Consider the following 19,050-nt stretch of genomic DNA (forward strand, 5'->3'; position numbering starts at 1 on the left):
GCCTCCTGTGACCAGACAAGGCACCCCCACTGACATATTAGTGTGCATGACTTTTAGTTCAAGGAACGCCTCCTCCGCATGGCATGCCCATTTGTGGAGTAGAGGCATCTCTTATTCATGGGGTCACCTGTTTCAGATCATTTTTCGCTTGGAGAGCAAGCTTCACCAAATCTGTTCCCGCACTGACACTTGCCAGCTGCTAGACATTGAGGAGCCTTCTGCTGGTGATCACCAGTCGAGCCCACATGAGTAGCCAACACGTAAACGATTTCACTGGCAGCGGAGCAAAGCATCACCTAAGGGGTTGCGGGCAGAGACTATTACAATGGAGAAGCGGGAGATGCTGTCTGGTGATGCTACTGGGACAGATGTTGGGTGAGAGCGGTGGCAAGACCTGTAAAAGTTTCCATACTGGAGTGATGGGGCCAGGTGGTAGTGGTGGGGGGGAGGTGGGGTTGATGGACGTCTTGAGCCATTACATATACTAGTTAACTCACTCCTGGTGGGAATCTAACACGTCTTGAGATCACTAGTTAGAGAACTGTGTTGCTTTTGTTCATGTTAAATTCATTTTTCGCCGTTTTATTTCTGTTATGGTGGGGTTTTAATTCGGTTGTGGGGATAGGAGCACACTCTACCTCAGAGAACACACTACATGATAGACAGGCACCGCAATTTGAATTCCCTGAAATGGGGTTACCTCTAAGCAAGCATAGGGAGACCCTTGAGACAGACGGGTGCCCAAGCGCAGTAACTGATCCCCTTTACCACACGACAAGTTAAAAGTTATCACCCTTAATGTACAGAGGCTTAACAATCCGACCAAACGCTGAGGAATCCTATCCTATCTGGAACAAACAGGGGCGGAGTTTTGCCTATTGCAGGAGAGACATCTTCTCCCTGGGGAATGCCACAGACTTCGCTCCCAGGCCTTCCCACACCAATACTTTTCCTCTGCTGACACAAACGGTGGGAGTGGCCTCACGCTCCTTCTGGGGGACAGTGGAGGACAAGGGGTGACTACTAGCTTACAGAGTGCACATGGGGACTAGTCACTTGTAGTGGTTTCCCTCTATGCACCCAATGAAGGAAAATAAAAATTCCTTAGATGGGCACTGACAGAGTTTATGTCTCATTAAGATAAACATGAGCTTTAGGGCGGGACCTGAATCTGGTACTTCAAAATGACCTAGATAGATTGGCACACAGGTTTGAGGGGACCGGGGCCATCTCTTCTGAAGGGAACTGATGGGGCTCAGAGACCTATGGCGGAAGTGTCCTCCCCAGACCCACAACTATACATTCTATTCCCATGCACACAAGACAGATGTCCGATTGGATAATTGTTTAGGGACCATAGGAATTCAGAACTTACTCACTGATGTTGAAACAGAGCCTCACTCCACATCCAACCATGCCACAGTTTTACTTGTTCTCATGCTCTCACCACCACTTTCGGCCATGGAGAATGAGGGAAACTCTTCTACAGAGGCCTGAAGTAGTGGATCAAATCATTCAAACCATCACACGCTATCTAGAACTAAATTAAACAGCTGACATATCTATCACCCTCCTTTGGGAGACCTTAAAAGCAGTAATACGGGGGGGGGGTGATTGTAGGCAGAGTACGCTCTCCTTAGACTGCACAACTCCTTCTACGTGGGGGTGGAATAAGTTTGAGCACTTTCTGGCTAACCGGCTTCTAGCCCAAAGGCAGACAGCTGTGGTAGCGTCCCTCTGAGTGCAAGATGATACCGAAATTGCAGGGGGTGCTTCCATTGCATCCGCCTTTCACCAATTCTACGAAAATCTCTACTCCCAACTAACCTTCCTCGGGGGGGGGGTGCGGAGGAGTGGGTGGCCGAGAGGCATACCAGGGAGCCGCCCGCACCGTGCAACTAACAGAGGAGTCTCTAGATCGCCCGATAAGAATAGAAGAGGTTATATCAGAAATTGCATGACTGAAGTCTCTCAAATCACCAGGCTCGGATGGGTTTCCTGCTTTATTTTATAAAACGTTCTCCCCAATACTGGCGCCCTGTTGTAAAGTCTCCTTTTTTGGATGGTCACCCCCCCACATTTTGCTACCGGATGCTGTTGCTTTTGGCCTCAAAGTGTACTGAGGCCTGCCACACAGAACCCACTACCAGTGCTCTTTCCCTTAAACTGTACTGAGATTCTGTACACCCAATTGGCAAGGACTTTACCACCACTGTAAGGCCCTATTAAGTGGTACTAGTGGTACCCAGGGCAGGGATGGTAAAGTTGTCACCAGGGCCGCAGCACTGATTGTGCCACCCTGTGTGACCCAGGTAAAAGTGAAGCCAGCAGAGTTGTCATATCAGCCTGCTCGAGGAGCAGTCTGCTGGAGTTCGACTTTGCCCTCACCAGGTGCAGGCAGAATTCCCTTACTGCCCATAGCACAGGTCAGTCACCCCTAAGGCAGGCCTCCTACAGCCAAGGAGGCAGGGTGCACTGTGGTATGTGTGTGGGAATATATGTACAAGCATACATGCCCCTGTGATAGCATTAAAAATGCAATGCTACCACGAGTAACCGGCAGTCCCTCCCTGGAACGCTAGTGTGATAGTCATCAAGGTGGTAAGCCTCAATGGCTTTCACCGTCCTTGATGTGTAAATCCTTGTCCCCCACTCGAGGACAAAGCCTTTCCCGCCCTGTCCAGGTTGACAGGCGGGAAAATTAGCTATACAGGAGGGGTACAGCTCCAAAAGGCTAGCCAACCCTTAGGGTGGGCTACGAGGTACAGCCCAGGGAAGGTTCTGAATCTTGGCAAACCTTAGGAATATGGAGTCCTGGGTAGAAAAGTGATGTACTCCCACACAAAGTAGTCACTGCAGGGCTGGACTAGCTGCAAGGACCGGTAGCCCATTGGCCAATATCCCTCACACCCTTAACGCCCCCAAAACTAGGATTTAAAGGGCTTCTCTAATACCAGACCCCCAGTTCTGACTTGCTACTGAGAAGAGGCACAGGAAGATGTCATCATCGACAACAGGATCTAGAACTCCACTGCTGTGCAAAGACAGAACACTGAAGTGCTCTGAGGAGACTACTACTGGAAATGCATAGTCGATGTGTGCCCATGGTGAAAACTCAATGGTCCGAGCAAGAGGGGCCCCAGTGGACACCAAGAAGCCAAGGAAGACTCCCCTGACTGGTGGGACCAGTCACCTGCAAAAGTAATGACGTGCTGTGTCCAGCATAGTGAAACCAGTCGGACTCCCCATGAGTGAGCCCCAAGAAGACCAGTGACCTGCACCTCGGGAGTGGTAATGAGGCTCTCACCAAGTTGTAAACTACTAGCCGCTTCTGGACGACCTTCAGCCGCCAAAGTACCTGTGGACTACTTTTGCCGCTGCCAAGGCATGTCTGTCACCAGCCTGGCAACAACGGCTTCACGGACATCACTGACTCCAGAGCAGTTACCAGCATAGAGACTGACATCAGCAATTACCCCTCTCGTGAGATCCTGCAACCTGAAGGAGGCAACTTCGAGAGAAGCAGCAAAGTATCTTTTGCACATCCAGCCCCGTGATTGATAGCTGAAAGGCCACATCTGCACCCAGAGCCGCCGGACGTGGTGGCGAAGTTTCAACTGTTCATTAGAGGTCCTGCCCCCCCAAAGGCCTCTACTCCCCAGGGTAGAGAGTGAGTCCACTCCAAAGTGTGCTTTTTCCAAGTGCTGTATTTTGACAGCGCCCACAGATCCAGTCAGTACCAAGGACAGCCAAAGCACCTCTGCACCAGGACACCCTGGGCAAGGCAACACAAAGTTGACAGTTAACTCTTGGTCTTGGGACCCACACAACTTTATATCCCAGTGGGTTCCCCAGAGCTCACCCCACAAGTAGATGTTTGCACACTGAGATTTCCCCCATTGACTTCAATAGGAGCCATTTGATCAGTAAAAGTACTCTTTTCCAAAGCTTTAAAAATTCACAACTCCGGTTGGCTATAAGATAGCAAGTTTATTTTGGTGTCTAAATTTATATAAAAATCTGCTTTATGTTTCTAAATTGGTGTTGGATTTCTGTAGAGTCATGTCATTTACTTATCGTCCATGCTGGTGTTGTGAAATGCTTTACACATGTGTAAGGAAATGCCTCCTTGGCATGGTTGCCCCCTGACTTTTTGCCTTTGCTGATGCTATGTTTACAATTGAAAGTGTGCTGAGGCCTGCTAACCAGGCCCCAGCACCAGTGTTCTTTCCCTAACCTGTACTTTTGTATCCACAATTGGCAGACCCTGGTATCCAGATAAGTCCCTTGTAACTGGTACTTCTAGTACCAAGGGCCCTGATGCCAAGGAAGGTCTCTAAGGGCTGCAGCATGTCTTATGCCACCCTGGAGACCTCTCACTCAGCACAGACACACTGCTTGCCAGCTTGTGTGTGCTAGTGAGGACAAAACGAGTAAGTCGACATGGCACTCCCCTCAGGGTGCCATGCCAGCCTCTCACTGCCTATGCAGTATAGGTAAGACACCCCTCTAGCAGGCCTTACAGCCCTAAGGCAGGGTGCACTATACCATAGGTGAGGGTACCAGTGCATGAGCATGGTACCCCTACAGTGTCTAAACAAAACCTTAGACATTGTAAGTGCAGGGTAGCCATAAGAGTATATGGTCTGGGAGTTTGTCAAACACGAACTCCACAGCACCATAATGGCTACACTGAAAACAGGGAAGTTTGGTATCAAACTTCTCAGCACAATAAATGCACACTGATGCCAGTGTACATTTTATTGTAAAATACACCACAGAGGGCACCTTAGAGGTGCCCCCTGAAACTTAACCGACTATCTGTGTAGGCTGACTAGTTTTAGCAGCCTGCCACAAACCGAGACATGTTGCTGGCCCCATGGGGAGAGTGCCTTTGTCACTCTGAGGCCAGTAACAAAGCCTGCACTGGGTGGAGATGCTAACACCTCCCCCAGGCAGGAATTGTCACACCTGGCGGTGAGCCTCAAAGGCTCACCTCCTTTGTGCCAACCCAGCAGGACACTCCAGCTAGTGGAGTTGCCCGCCCCCTCCGGCCAGGCCCCACTTTTGGCGGCAAGGCCGGAGAAGATAATGAGAAAAACAAGGAGGAGTCACTGACCAGTCAGGACAGCCCCTAAGGTGTCCTGAGCTGAAGTGACTCTAACTTTTAGAAATCCTCCATCTTGCAGATGGAGGATTCCCCCAATAGGGTTAGGATTGTGACCCCCTCCCCTTGGGAGGAGGCACAAAGAGGGTGTACCCACCCTCAGGGCTAGTAGCCATTGGCTACTAACCCCCCAGACCTAAACACGCCCTTAAATTTAGTATTTAAGGGCTACCCTGAACCCTAGAAAAGTAGATTCCTGCAACTACAAGAAGAAGGACGGCCCAGCTGAAAACCCCTGCAGCGGAAGACCAGAAGACGACAACTGCCTTGGCTCCAGAAACTCACCGGCCTGTCTCCTGCCTTCCAAAGATCCTGCTCCAGCGACGCCTTCCGAAGGGACCAGCGACCTCGACATCCTCTGAGGACTGCCCCTGCTTCGAAAAGACAAGAAACTCCCGAGGACAGCGGACCTGCTCCAAGAAAGGCTGCAACTTTGTTTCCAGCAGCTTTAAAGAACCCTGCAAGCTCCCCGCAAGAAGCGTGAGACTTGCAACACTGCACCCGGCGACCCCGACTCGGCTGGTGGAGACCCGACACCTCAGGAGGGACCCCAGGACTACTCTGATACTGTGAGTACCAAAACCTGCCCCCCCTGAGCCCCCACAGCGCCGCCTGCAGAGGGAATCCCGAGGCTTCCCCTGACCGCGACTCTTTGAATCCAAAGTCCCGACGCCTGGGAGAGACCCTGCACCCGCAGCCCCCGGGACCTGAAGGACCGGACTTTCACTGGAGAAGTGACCCCCAGGAGTCCCTCTCCCTTGCCCAAGTGGAGGTTTCCCCGAGGAACCCCCCCCTTGCCTGCCTACAGCGCTGAAGAGATCCCGAGATCTCTCATAGACTAACATTGCGAACCCGACGCTTGTTTCTACACTGCACCCGGCCGCCCCCACGCCGCTGAGGGTGAAATTTCTGTGTGGACTTGTGTCCCCCCCGGTGCCCTACAAAACCCCCCTGGTCTGCCCTCCGAAGACGCGGGTACTTACCTGCAAGCAGACCGGAACCGGGGCACCCCCTTCTCTCCATTCTAGCCTATGTGTTTTGGGCACCACTTTGAACTCTGCACCTGACCGGCCCTGAGCTGCTGTGGGGTTGCTCTGAACCCCCAACGGTGGGCTACCTTGGACCAAGAACTGAACCCTGTAAGTGTCTTACTTACCTGGTAAAACTAACCTAAACTTACCTCCCCTAGGAACTGTGAAAATTGCACTAAGTGTCCACTTTTAAAACAGCTATTTATGAATAACTTGAAAAGTATACATGCAATTTTGATGATTTGAAGTTCCTAAAGTACTTACCTGCAATACCTTTCGAATGAGATATTACATGTAAAATTTGAACCTGTGGTTCTTAAAATAAACTAAGAAAAGATATTTTTCTATACAAAAACCTATTGGCTGGATTTGTCTCTGAGTGTGTGTACCTCATTTATTGTCTATGTGTATGTACAACAAATGCTTAACACTACTCCTTGGATAAGCCTACTGCTCGACCACACTACCACAAAATAGAGCATTAGTATTATCTCTTTTTACCACTATTTTACCTCTAAGGGGAACCCTTGGACTCTGTGCATGCTATTCCTTACTTTGAAATAGCACATACAGAGCCAACTTCCTACATTGGTGGATCAGCGGTGGGGTACAAGACTTTGCATTTGCTGGACTACTCAGCCAATACCTGATCACACGACAAATTCCAAAATTGTCATTAGAAATTGATTTTTGCAATTTGAAATTTTTCTAAATTCTTAAAAGTCCTGCTAGGGCCTTGTGTGTTAAGTCCCTGTTTAGCATTGTCTTTTAGAGTTTAAAAGTTTGTTAAAGGTTTGAAATTAGATTCTAGAAACAGTTTTAGATTCTTTAAAAAGTCTTCCAACTTTTAGCAAAATAATGCCTGATACAGAGATGAATGTGGTGGAACTCGACACCACACCTTACCTCCATCTTAAGATGAGGGAGCTAAGGTCTCTCTGTAATATCAAAAAAATAACCATTGGCTCCAGACCTACCAAAATTCAGCTCCAGGAGCTGTTGGCAGAGTTTGAAAAAGCCAACCCCTCTGATGATGACCTCACAGAGGAAGAAATTAGTGACTTGGAGGCCAATGTCCCTCCTCCAGTCCTAAATAGGGAGAACAGGACCCCTCAAGTCCTGTCTCCAACTGTGTTAGTCAGAAATAGTGAGTCCCTCACAGGAGGGTCCCACATTTCTGAAATCACTGAGGATGCTCTCAGTGAAGATGACCTCCTGTTAGCCAGGATGGCCAAAAGATTGGCTTTAGAGAGACAGCTCCTAGCCATAGAAAGGGAAAGACAAGAGATGGGCCTAGGACCCATCAATGGTGGCAGCAATATAAATAGGGTCAGAGATTCTCCTGACATGTTAAAAATCCCCAAAGGGATTGTGACAAAATATGAAATGGTGATGACATCACCAAGTGGTTCACAGCTTTTGAGAGGGCTTGTGTAACCAGAAAAGTGAACAGATCTCACTGGGGTGCTCTCCTTTGGGAAATGTTCACTGGAAAGTGTAGGGATAGACTCCTCACACTCTCTGGAAAAGATGCAGAATCTTATGACCTCATGAAGGGTACCCTGATTGAGGGCTTTGGATTCTCCACTGAGGAGTACAGGATTAGGTTCAGGGGGGCTCAAAAATCCTCGAGCCAGACCTGGGTTGACTTTGTTGACTACTCAGTGAAAACACTAGATGGTTGGATTCAAGGCAGTGGTGTAAGTAATTATGATGGGCTGTACAATTTATTTGTGAAAGAACACCTGTTAAGTAATTGTTTCAATGATAAACTGCATCAGCATCTGGTAGACCTAGGACCAATTTCTCCCCAAGAATTGGGAAAGAAGGCGGACCATTGGGTCAAGACAAGGGTGTCCAAGACTTCAACAGGGGGTGACCAAAAGAAAGGGGTCACAAAGACTCCCCAGGGGAAGGGTGATGAGACAACCAAAACTAAAAATAGTAAAGAGTCTTCTACAGGCCCCCAAAAACCTGCACAGGAGGGTGGGCCCAGAGCCTCTTCACAAAACAATGGGTACAAGGGTAAAAACTTTGATCCCAAAAAGGCCTGGTGTCATAGCTGTAAACAGCATGGACACCAAACTGGAGACAAGGCCTGTCCCAAGAAAGGTTCCACTCCAAACTCCCATCCAGGTAACACTGGTATGGCTAGTCTCCAAGTGGGATCAACAGTGTGCCCAGAGCAAATCAGGGTCCACACTGAAGCTATTCTAGTTTCTGAGGGTGGGGTGGATTTAGCCACACTAGCTGTCTGGCCGCCTAACATGCAAAAATACAGACAGCAACTCTTAATTAATGGGACTAGAATAGAGGGCCTGAGGGATACAGGTGCCAGTGTCACCATGGTGACAGAGAAACTGGTTTCCCCTGGCCAATACCTGACTGGAAAAACTTACACAGTCACCAACGCTGACAATCAGAGAAAAGTACATCCCATGGCAATGGTTACTTTAGAATGGGGAGGGGTCAATGGCCTGAAACAGGTGGTGGTCTCCTCAAATATCCCAGTGGACTGTCTGCTTGGAAATGACCTGGAGTCCTCAGCATGGGCTGAGGTAGAACTAAAAACCCATGCAGCAATGCTGGGTATCCCTGAACTGGTGTGTGTGAAAACCAGAGCACAATGCAAGGCACAGGGTGAACAAGTAGAGCTGGAGTCTGGAAGAATGGCCCAGCCTACCAAGAGAACAGGAAAGTCAGTTGGGAAACCAACTACAACACAGCAAAAGAAAGGGAACCTCTCTTCTCAGGAAGAAGTTCTGCCCTCTGAGGGAACTGAGCCTTTGGAGCTTGAACCTTATCAGGTTGAGCTCTTAGGCCCAGGGGGACCCTCAAGGGAGGAGCTGTGTAAGGGACAAGAAACCTGTCCCTCTCTTGAAGGCCTTAGGCAGCAAGCTGCTGAAGAGTCCAAAGGCAAGAAAAATGGAACGCATAGGGTCTATTGGGAAGATGGACTCCTGTACACTGAGGCCAGAGACCCCAAACCTGGTGCCACTAGGAGAGTGGTAGTGCCTCAGCTGTTCAGGAAGTTCATCCTAACATTGGCCCATGACATTCCCCTTGCTGGACATCTGGGACAAACCAAGACGTGGGAGAGGTTAGTCAACCACTTCTACTGGCCCAATATGTCCAACATGGTTAAGGAGTTTTGCCTCTCCTGCCCCACCTGTCAAGCCAGTGGTAAGACAGGTGGACATCCAAAGGCCCCCCTCATTCCACTTCCAGTGGTGGGGGTTCCCTTTGAAAGAGTGGGTGTGGACATAGTTGGTCCACTGGAACCTCCCACAGCCTCAGGAAATATGTATATCCTGGTAGTAGTGGATCATGCTACCAGGTATCCTGAAGCTATTCCCCTTAGGTCGACTACTGCCCCTGCAGTAGCCAAGGCCCTCATTGGTATCTTTACCAGAGTGGGTTTCCCTAAGGAGGTGGTGTCTGACAGAGGTACCAACTTCATGTCAGCATACCTAAAGCACATGTGGAATGAGTGTGGAGTGACTTATAAATTCACTACACCATACCATCCACAAACTAATGGCTTGGTTGAGAGATTCAACAAGACATTAAAAGGCATGATCATGGGGCTCCCAGAAAAACTCAAAAGGAGATGGGATGTCCTCTTGCCATGTCTGCTTTTCGCTTACAGAGAGGTGCCACAGAAGGGAGTAGGATTCTCACCCTTTGAACTTCTGTTTGGTCATCCGGTAAGAGGACCACTTGCTCTTGTTAAAGAAGGCTGGGAGAGACCTCTCCATGAGCCTAAGCAAGACATAGTGGACTATGTACTTGGCCTTCGCTCTAGAATGGCAGAGTACATGGAAAAGGCAACCAAAAACCTTGAGGCCAGCCAGCAGCTCCAGAAGTTTTGGTATGACCAAAAGGCTGCACTGGTTGAGTTCCAACCAGGGCAGAAAGTCTGGGTTCTGGAGCCTGTGGCTCCCAGGGCACTCCAGGACAAATGGAGTGGCCCTTACCCAGTGCTAGAGAGGAAGAGTCAGGTCACCTACCTGGTGGACCTGGGCACAAGCAGGAGCCCCAAGAGGGTGATCCATGTGAACCGCCTTAAGCTCTTCCATGACAGGGCTGATGTGAATCTGTTGATGGTAACAGATGAGGATCAGGAGGCAGAGAGTGAACCTCTCCCTGATCTTCTGTCATCAGACCCAAAAGATGGCACAGTAGATGGAGTGATCTACTCAGACACCCTCTCTGGCCAACAGCAAGCTGATTGTAGGAGAGTCCTACAACAGTTTCCTGAACTCTTCTCCTTAACCCCTGGTCAGACACACCTGTGTACCCATGATGTGGACACAGGAGACAGCATGCCTGTCAAAAACAAAATCTTTAGACAGTCTGACCATGTTAAGGAAAGCATCAAGGTGGAAGTCCACAAGATGCTGGAATTGGGAGTAATTGAGCGCTCTGACAGCCCCTGGGCTAGCCCAGTGGTCTTAGTCCCCAAACCTCACACCAAAGATGGAAAGAAAGAGATGAGGTTTTGTGTGGACTACAGAGGGCTCAATTCTGTCACCAAGACAGCTGCTCATCCAATTCCAAGAGCTGATGAGCTCATAGACAAATTAGGTGCTGCCAAATTCTTAAGTACCTTTGACTTGACAGCAGGGTACTGGCAAATAAAAATGGCACCTGGAGCAAAAGAGAAAACAGCATTCTCCACACCTGATGGGCATTATCAGTTTACTGTTATGCCCTTTGGTTTAAAGAATGCCCCTGCCACCTTCCAAAGGTTGGTGAATCAAGTCCTTGCTGACTTGGAGTCCTTTAGCACAGCTTATCTTGATGATATTGCTGTCTTTAGCTCCACCTGGCAGGATCACCTGGTCCACCTGAAGAAGGTTTTGAAGGCTCTGCAATCTGCAGGCCTCTCTATCAAGGCATCCAAATGCCAGATAGGGCAGGGAACAGTGGTTTACTTGGGCCACCTTGTAGGTGGAGGCCAAGTTCAGCCACTCCAACCCAAGATCCAGACTATTCTGGACTGGGTAGCTCCAAAAACCCAGACTCAAGTCAGGGCATTCCTTGGCTTGACTGGGTATTACAGGAGGTTTGTGAAGGGATATGGATCCATTGTGACAGCCCTCACTGAACTCACCTCCAAGAAAATGCCCAAGAAAGTGAACTGGACTGTGGAATGCCAACAGGCCTTTGACACCCTGAAACAGGCAATGTGCTCAGCACCAGTTCTCAAAGCTCCAGATTATTCTAAGCAGTTCATTGTGCAGACTGATGCCTCTGAACATGGGATAGGGGCAGTTTTGTCCCAAACAAATGATGATGGCCTTGACCAGCCTGTTGCTTTCATTAGCAGGAGGTTACTCCCCAGGGAGCAGCGTTGGAGTGCCATTGAGAGGGAGGCCTTTGCTGTGGTTTGGTCCCTGAAGAAGCTGAGACCATACCTCTTTGGGACTCACTTCCTAGTTCAAACTGACCACAGACCTCTCAAATGGCTGATGCAAATGAAAGGTGAAAATCCTAAACTGTTGAGGTGGTCCATCTCCCTACAGGGAATGGACTTTATAGTGGAACACAGACCTGGGACTGCCCATGCCAATGCAGATGGCCTTTCCAGGTTCTTCCACTTAGAAAATGAAGACTCTCTTGGGAAAGGTTAGTCTCATCCTCTTTCGTTTGGGGGGGGGTTGTGTAAGGAAATGCCTCCTTGGCATGGTTGCCCCCTGACTTTTTGCCTTTGCTGATGCTATGTTTACAATTGAAAGTGTGCTGAGGCCTGCTAACCAGGCCCCAGCACCAGTGTTCTTTCCCTAACCTGTACTTTTGTATCCACAATTGGCAGACCCTGGTATCCAGATAAGTCCCTTGTAACTGGTACTTCTAGTACCAAGGGCCCTGATGCCAAGGAAGGTCTCTAAGGGCTGCAGCATGTCTTATGCCACCCTGGAGACCTCTCACTCAGCACAGACACACTGCTTGCCAGCTTGTGTGTGCTAGTGAGGACAAAACGAGTAAGTCGACATGGCACTCCCCTCAGGGTGCCATGCCAGCCTCTCACTGCCTATGCAGTATAGGTAAGACACCCCTCTAGCAGGCCTTACAGCCCTAAGGCAGGGTGCACTATACCATAGGTGAGGGTACCAGTGCATGAGCATGGTACCCCTACAGTGTCTAAACAAAACCTTAGACATTGTAAGTGCAGGGTAGCCATAAGAGTATATGGTCTGGGAGTTTGTCAAACACGAACTCCACAGCACCATAATGGCTACACTGAAAACAGGGAAGTTTGGTATCAAACTTCTCAGCACAATAAATGCACACTGATGCCAGTGTACATTTTATTGTAAAATACACCACAGAGGGCACCTTAGAGGTGCCCCCTGAAACTTAACCGACTATCTGTGTAGGCTGACTAGTTTTAGCAGCCTGCCACAAACCGAGACATGTTGCTGGCCCCATGGGGAGAGTGCCTTTGTCACTCTGAGGCCAGTAACAAAGCCTGCACTGGGTGGAGATGCTAACACCTCCCCCAGGCAGGAATTGTCACACCTGGCGGTGAGCCTCAAAGGCTCACCTCCTTTGTGCCAACCCAGCAGGACACTCCAGCTAGTGGAGTTGCCCGCCCCCTCCGGCCAGGCCCCACTTTTGGCGGCAAGGCCGGAGAAGATAATGAGAAAAACAAGGAGGAGTCACTGACCAGTCAGGACAGCCCCTAAGGTGTCCTGAGCTGAAGTGACTAACTTTTAGAAATCCTCCATCTTGCAGATGGAGGATTCCCCCAATAGGGTTAGGATTGTGACCCCCTCCCCTTGGGAGGAGGCACAAAGAGGGTGTACCCACCCTCAGGGCTAGTAGCCATTGGCTACTAACCCCCCAGACCTAAACACGCCCTTAAATTTAGTATTTAAGGGCTACCCTGAACCCTAGAAAAGTAGATTCCTGCAACTACAAGAAGAAGGACGGCCCAGCTGAAAACCCCTGCAGCGGAAGACCAGAAGACGACAACTGCCTTGGCTCCAGAAACTCACCGGCCTGTCTCCTGCCTTCCAAAGATCCTGCTCCAGCGACGCCTTCCGAAGGGACCAGCGACCTCGACATCCTCTGAGGACTGCCCCTGCTTCGAAAAGACAAGAAACTCCCGAGGACAGCCGACCTGCTCCAAGAAAGGCTGCAACTTTGTTTCCAGCAGCTTTAAAGAACCCTGCAAGCTCCCCGCAAGAAGCGTGAGACTTGCAACACTGCACCCGGCGACCCCGACTCGGCTGGTGGAGACCCGACACCTCAGGAGGGACCCCAGGACTACTCTGATACTGTGAGTACCAAAACCTGTCCCCCCTGAGCCCCCACAGCGCCGCCTGCAGAGGGAATCCCGAGGCTTCCCCTGACCGCGACTCTTTGAATCCAAAGTCCCGACGCCTGGGAGAGACCCTGCACCCGCAGCCCCCGGGACCTGAAGGACCGGACTTTCACTGGAGAAGTGACCCCCAGGAGTCCCTCTCCCTTGCCCAAGTGGAGGTTTCCCCGAGGAACCCCCCCCTTGCCTGCCTACAGCGCTGAAGAGATCCCGAGATCTCTCATAGACTAACATTGCGAACCCGACGCTTGTTTCTACACTGCACCCGGCCGCCCCCACGCCGCTGAGGGTGAAATTTCTGTGTGGACTTGTGTCCCCCCCGGTGCCCTACAAAACCCCCCTGGTCTGCCCTCCGAAGACGCGGGTACTTACCTGCAAGCAGACCGGAACCGGGGCACCCCCTTCTCTCCATTCTAGCCTATGTGTTTTGGGCACCACTTTGAACTCTGCACCTGACCGGCCCTGAGCTGCTGGTGTGGTGACTTTGGGGTTGCTCTGAACCCCCAACGGTGGGCTACCTTGGACCAAGAACTGAACCCTGTAAGTGTCTTACTTACCTGGTAAAACTAACCAAAACTTACCTCCCCTAGGAACTGTGAAAATTGCAGTGTCCACTTTTAAAACAGCTATTTATGAATAACTTGAAAAGTATACATGCAATTTTGATGATTTGAAGTTCCTAAAGTACTTACCTGCAATACCTTTCGAATGAGATATTACATGTAAAATTTGAACCTGTGGTTCTTAAAATAAACTAAGAAAAGATATTTTTCTATACAAAAACCTATTGGCTGGATTTGTCTCTGAGTGTGTGTACCTCATTTATTGTCTATGTGTATGTACAACAAATGCTTAACACTACTCCTTGGATAAGCCTACTGCTCGACCACACTACCACAAAATAGAGCATTAGTATTATCTCTTTTTACCACTATTTTACCTCTAAGGGGAACCCTTGGACTCTGTGCATGCTATTCCTTACTTTGAAATAGCACATACAGAGCCAACTTCCTACAACATGTTCCTCTAAGTAGCCTGACTGCTCTTGCCACACTACCAGGATTGAGCTAAGAATTAATGGTGTGAACCCAAGTTTCACATCTAGGTATTGTGCTATTATTACATGGTAAGACTTCCCAGTCATACCACATAATACTGCCACCTTCCTACATGCCCATTCTGATCCACCTCTTTAATGCGATAACTGGACTCAGCTTGGTCCCACCTTCTATGTCAGAGGTGTAAATAGTCGTTCTTCCCAAACCTGGAAAAGGTCCCCAACAATGTGGGTCTTACAGGCCAATATCTCTCCTGAACGTCAAAATTAAACTACTCATTGGCATACTGGCGACCCCCAGCGGAATCCACGCATTCCGGGCCTGACTGACTCAGACCAAGTGGGCTTTGTCCCACAAAGGCAATGTAGTAATAATACAAAGTGAATCCTACATCTGCTCGATAAAGCAAAGCGTTCCAAATGGGAAATTATGCTGCTGGCCATAGATGTGGAGAAAGAGGTTGACCGGGGGCACGGGCCATATTTGAAGGCTGCACTTACCCACTTTGGCTTCGGCCCTAGATTCTCATCTTTGATCCTCAGCAACTATAGTCAGCCCAGAGCGAAAGTACAGGACAATATACAGATCTCGTCTTCATTTCGTATCGATTGAGGACAAGGCAGGGGTGCCCCCTTTCGCCTCTGCTATTTGCCCTCTGTAGGAAGCTGGCCCTGTATATACTATATCAAAATGAGATATAGTGTCCACAGAGCCCAGGGGTTCCCCAAGAGGCTTGACAGAGGCAATAAAAGATAATACTAATGCTCTATTTGTGGTAGAGTGGTCGAGCAGTTAGGCTTATCAGAGGGTAGTGTTAAGCATTTGTTGTACACACCCAAACAATAAGTGAAAACATACACTTAATTACTTAACTCCAGGCCAATAGATTTTTATATAGAAAAATATTATTTAGTTTATTTTTAGAACCACAGGATTAATTTAGCAAGTAAGTATATTAAATGAAAGGTACACAGGGCCCTTGGTACCAGGGGTACATTTTACAAGGAACTTAACTGTGTGCAAGGGCTCTGGCAATTGTGGAAACAAAGGTACAGTTTTAGGGAAAGAACACTGGTGCTGGGGCCTGGTTAGCAGGGTCCCAGCACACTTCCAATCAAAGCTGGCATCAACCCTAGGCAAAAGGTGGGGGGCGGGGTGACCATGCAAACAGTTGCATTTTCCTACATCCTCTATATGGAGCTCTTCGTCTAACTGGTTTGGGCAATCCAAGTATTAGGATCATGACTCTCGGCAGGGAAATGCATACTCTTTCCCCTTTATGCTGACTATATTACTGTTGCCCTGGACAATTCACAGGAGGTTATCTAAACCATTATAGACGAGACAGGGGCCTTTGGCAATGCTGCAGGCTTTCGGATTAATATCTAGAAGTCTCAAGCCCTTAACCTTTCGGCCCCCTCAGAGAAGATGACGTTACTTGCGCGCTGCTATCTGATACAATGGTAGCCCATTTCTGTCCCATATTTGGGAATACAACTCACCCCAACTATATGTGAAAAGTCGTCCCTCAATTATCAAACACTCCTCCAGCACATCAAACGTGACTTGGCACAGTGGAAGCTATATCCACTTTCCTGGTTAAGCCGGATAGCCGCAATGAAGTTGGCGGTACTCCTGAGATTCCTATTCCTCTTCAAAGTCCTCCTAGTCACACCTCCTGCAGGCATACTTCAATCTCTACAGAGCAAATTTCACCGCTTTGCTGTGGGCAGGGAAACAGTCATGGCTGAGCCGGGCAGTGAGCTATTGGTCTCCTTCGCAAGGAGGACTGGGAATCCCAAACCTCCAACAATACTATCAAGCCACCCAAGTTCGCTACAGAGGGGAGTGGTCTAGGGAGGAGTCAGAAAAGCGGTGGATATTTATTAATTTAGCAATCGTGGGTACCTCCCTTTCGAAGATTCTGTTCCTGACTCATCCACAGAGACCCTGAGGCTTTTACTCTTCACAGGTCACAAGCACAGTACTAAAAGTCTGGGACAGGCGTGCAAAGCAGAAAGTTCTCTCCATGTTTCCCTCCCCGCTGACCCAGACAGTCTGCAACGTAGCCTTTACACCTGGACTAGACTGCATCTAGTTAATGGCTAAGTGGCAGGTGTCGCTCCACCAGACACTTCTTTGAAGTAGAAGGCCCACTCTCATTTGAGTAACTACCGGACTACGCACTCCTGGAGATGGAGAAAATACAATACTTGCAGGTCTCGCACTGGATGTTGCAACCAACAATGCACGAAGGAGCACAAAGACCACTCGCGTTTTCTTTTTTTAATAGCTTGTGGCAAAAACTACTGATAAAGGTCTCATCATTGAATCGTACGCCATTTTGCAAAGCACTCCCACACCGCCCAAGACACCAGGGCAGAAATGTTAGGAAACAGAGCTGGGAAGGTCGTTCATGACCAAAGAGTGGGATGAGACATAACAAGGCACAACACCGAACGAACATGGCCAGTATACAGACAGCAACAGAAATTGCTATGTACTGGTACCTTACCCCGGTGGGCCTGCACAGGGGCAACCCCCACTTGCATCACAGATTGTTGGAGGCTGTACTTATCTCCTGAGACATTGGTACATTTGCTCTGGGAATGCCCTTAATTTGCACAATACTGGGAGGGGGTCCTGAACGATAGACGCTCACCTAGACATACAGCTGCCTCGGTTTCCCACCTATGTCATTCTGGGACTCCTGAGTGCCCTTATTTACCTGCTCAAATCTCAACAGAATGGGCAGATCAGCTTGGCATTGGGAGCAGCCATCCAAAACATTGTTGCTCACTGGGGCTCTGGTGCACTCCCTACTCACCTGGGATGGCTCAACCAATGTGGCATGTGTTGGGTATGGAGAAGCACTCCCTGGACAGGGAGATTCCTTCCGAGAACTCTGGCGTCCATACCTGGATCTCCTCTCTAAGGATTTTTAAGAATTGACTTGGCCCAAGTACCTAAGGCTCTTGTGGCTAACAGATATCACTGCCCCAACACATAATATAGGGGATGCTTAAGGGAATTAAATCAAATGATCATGTGTTCTATCTTATGAAAGGTTGTTATGAGTATTACTCGGGGTGGAGGTGGGGATTGTTCAATGTTACACATATTAGGCAATATTCTGGGGTGCCAGATTGCCTCCTTTGGGTGTGCAGTAGAAATGACATGCATTAAGACATTTGCTAACAAACGATTTGAACCATAAAGCCAGACCTATTGACATTGCCAAAGCCTGTTTGACCGGTTATGGGCCTGATTTATGGTCTAGTGGGCCAGTTTGTACTGTTGATTTCCCTGATATCGTCACAAACATTGCTTGCTTTTGTGCTTGCTGAAGGAAGCATCCCATACCTTGCTAAACAATTAGACAGCTTGTGATTACAAGTTCGAAATTGCTCTGATTTGTAAATGTAGGTCACTTCTTTTAACCATCTGATTCGCTAATGGGGACCACTTTTATTTTGGTACACTGGGCTAATATCTGTCCCAGTCTGACCCTGTCTGTTGTGAAGCTCTTGTATGTCCTTGGGCGAGGTTTGTGCTATGTGGAACTACCAAAAATAAAATGTGGATCCTGCGATCTACTCCTACCATCCGAGAATTAAAGGCAAAGAAAGTGCCAACCTTTTATGTCAGAACGAGATACCCATCTACGGGCTAAACCGCACAGTGTGAACCTGGAAAATCGAGGATCAATTCCGGCTTCACTGCTCAACCAGGTTATGAGATGCTGTGCAAATACCATATTTTTACCAAACCTCTTTCTGTTCGTTATTGTGTATATCATAGCACATTCATATGCATATGTTCATGATGTGTACGACATAAAAACCTACCTGGGTTTGATTTAAGAGCCTATAATGTTTCTTCATCTGCAATACGAATCTAAACATACATGGTACAAATGAAAATTGACTTCCCTCTTAGTTCACTAAAAGCTTTGTCATGAGGGCGGGGCAGTAATGTTTGTCAGAGCATGCTTAAAAGCACTCACGTTTAGTAAATAATTCTCAACGCAGTGATGTAATCCAAGATGAAACGCTTCTGCGTGCTAAAAAAATTATGTATTTTTTATTTTAAAGACACCTTATCGCATTCCAACACAACATGATGTTGGTCGCATGGTATGTATGCCAATTATTTTTACAGCCTATAGGGCCTGGAGATAAATTGGACACAATCCTTCATCTTTCCACTGACTGAATTCACTCGGCAATGTCCTCCAAAACGTCCTTTAAAATGGACACTCGACCCAGTCCGCTACATAAGAACAGGGGTGCACAGAGACCCTACAGTCATCATTAGTAGTAATTATGAAGTGCCTGTAGATAAGACCAGATCAGACAATATAAACATATGGACTAGGCTCCCATTGTCGCTCGCTGGTAGAACTGTTACCATAAAAATAGTAGTCTTGCCCGAGCAGCTTTATTTACTATTAAACATACCAAT

General features: G+C 48.6%; 1 protein-coding gene across 1 annotated transcript in view; it reads right to left on the reverse strand.

The window, feature by feature from the left end:
• TPCN1 (two pore segment channel 1) overlaps positions 1-19,050 on the reverse strand; it is a 297,893-nt gene that overhangs the window by 64,316 nt on the left and 214,527 nt on the right. The window lies entirely within an intron of this gene.

The sequence above is a fragment of the Pleurodeles waltl genome, chromosome 11, assembly GCF_031143425.1.
Source record: "Pleurodeles waltl isolate 20211129_DDA chromosome 11, aPleWal1.hap1.20221129, whole genome shotgun sequence".
Classification (NCBI taxonomy): Eukaryota; Metazoa; Chordata; class Amphibia; order Caudata; family Salamandridae; genus Pleurodeles; species Pleurodeles waltl.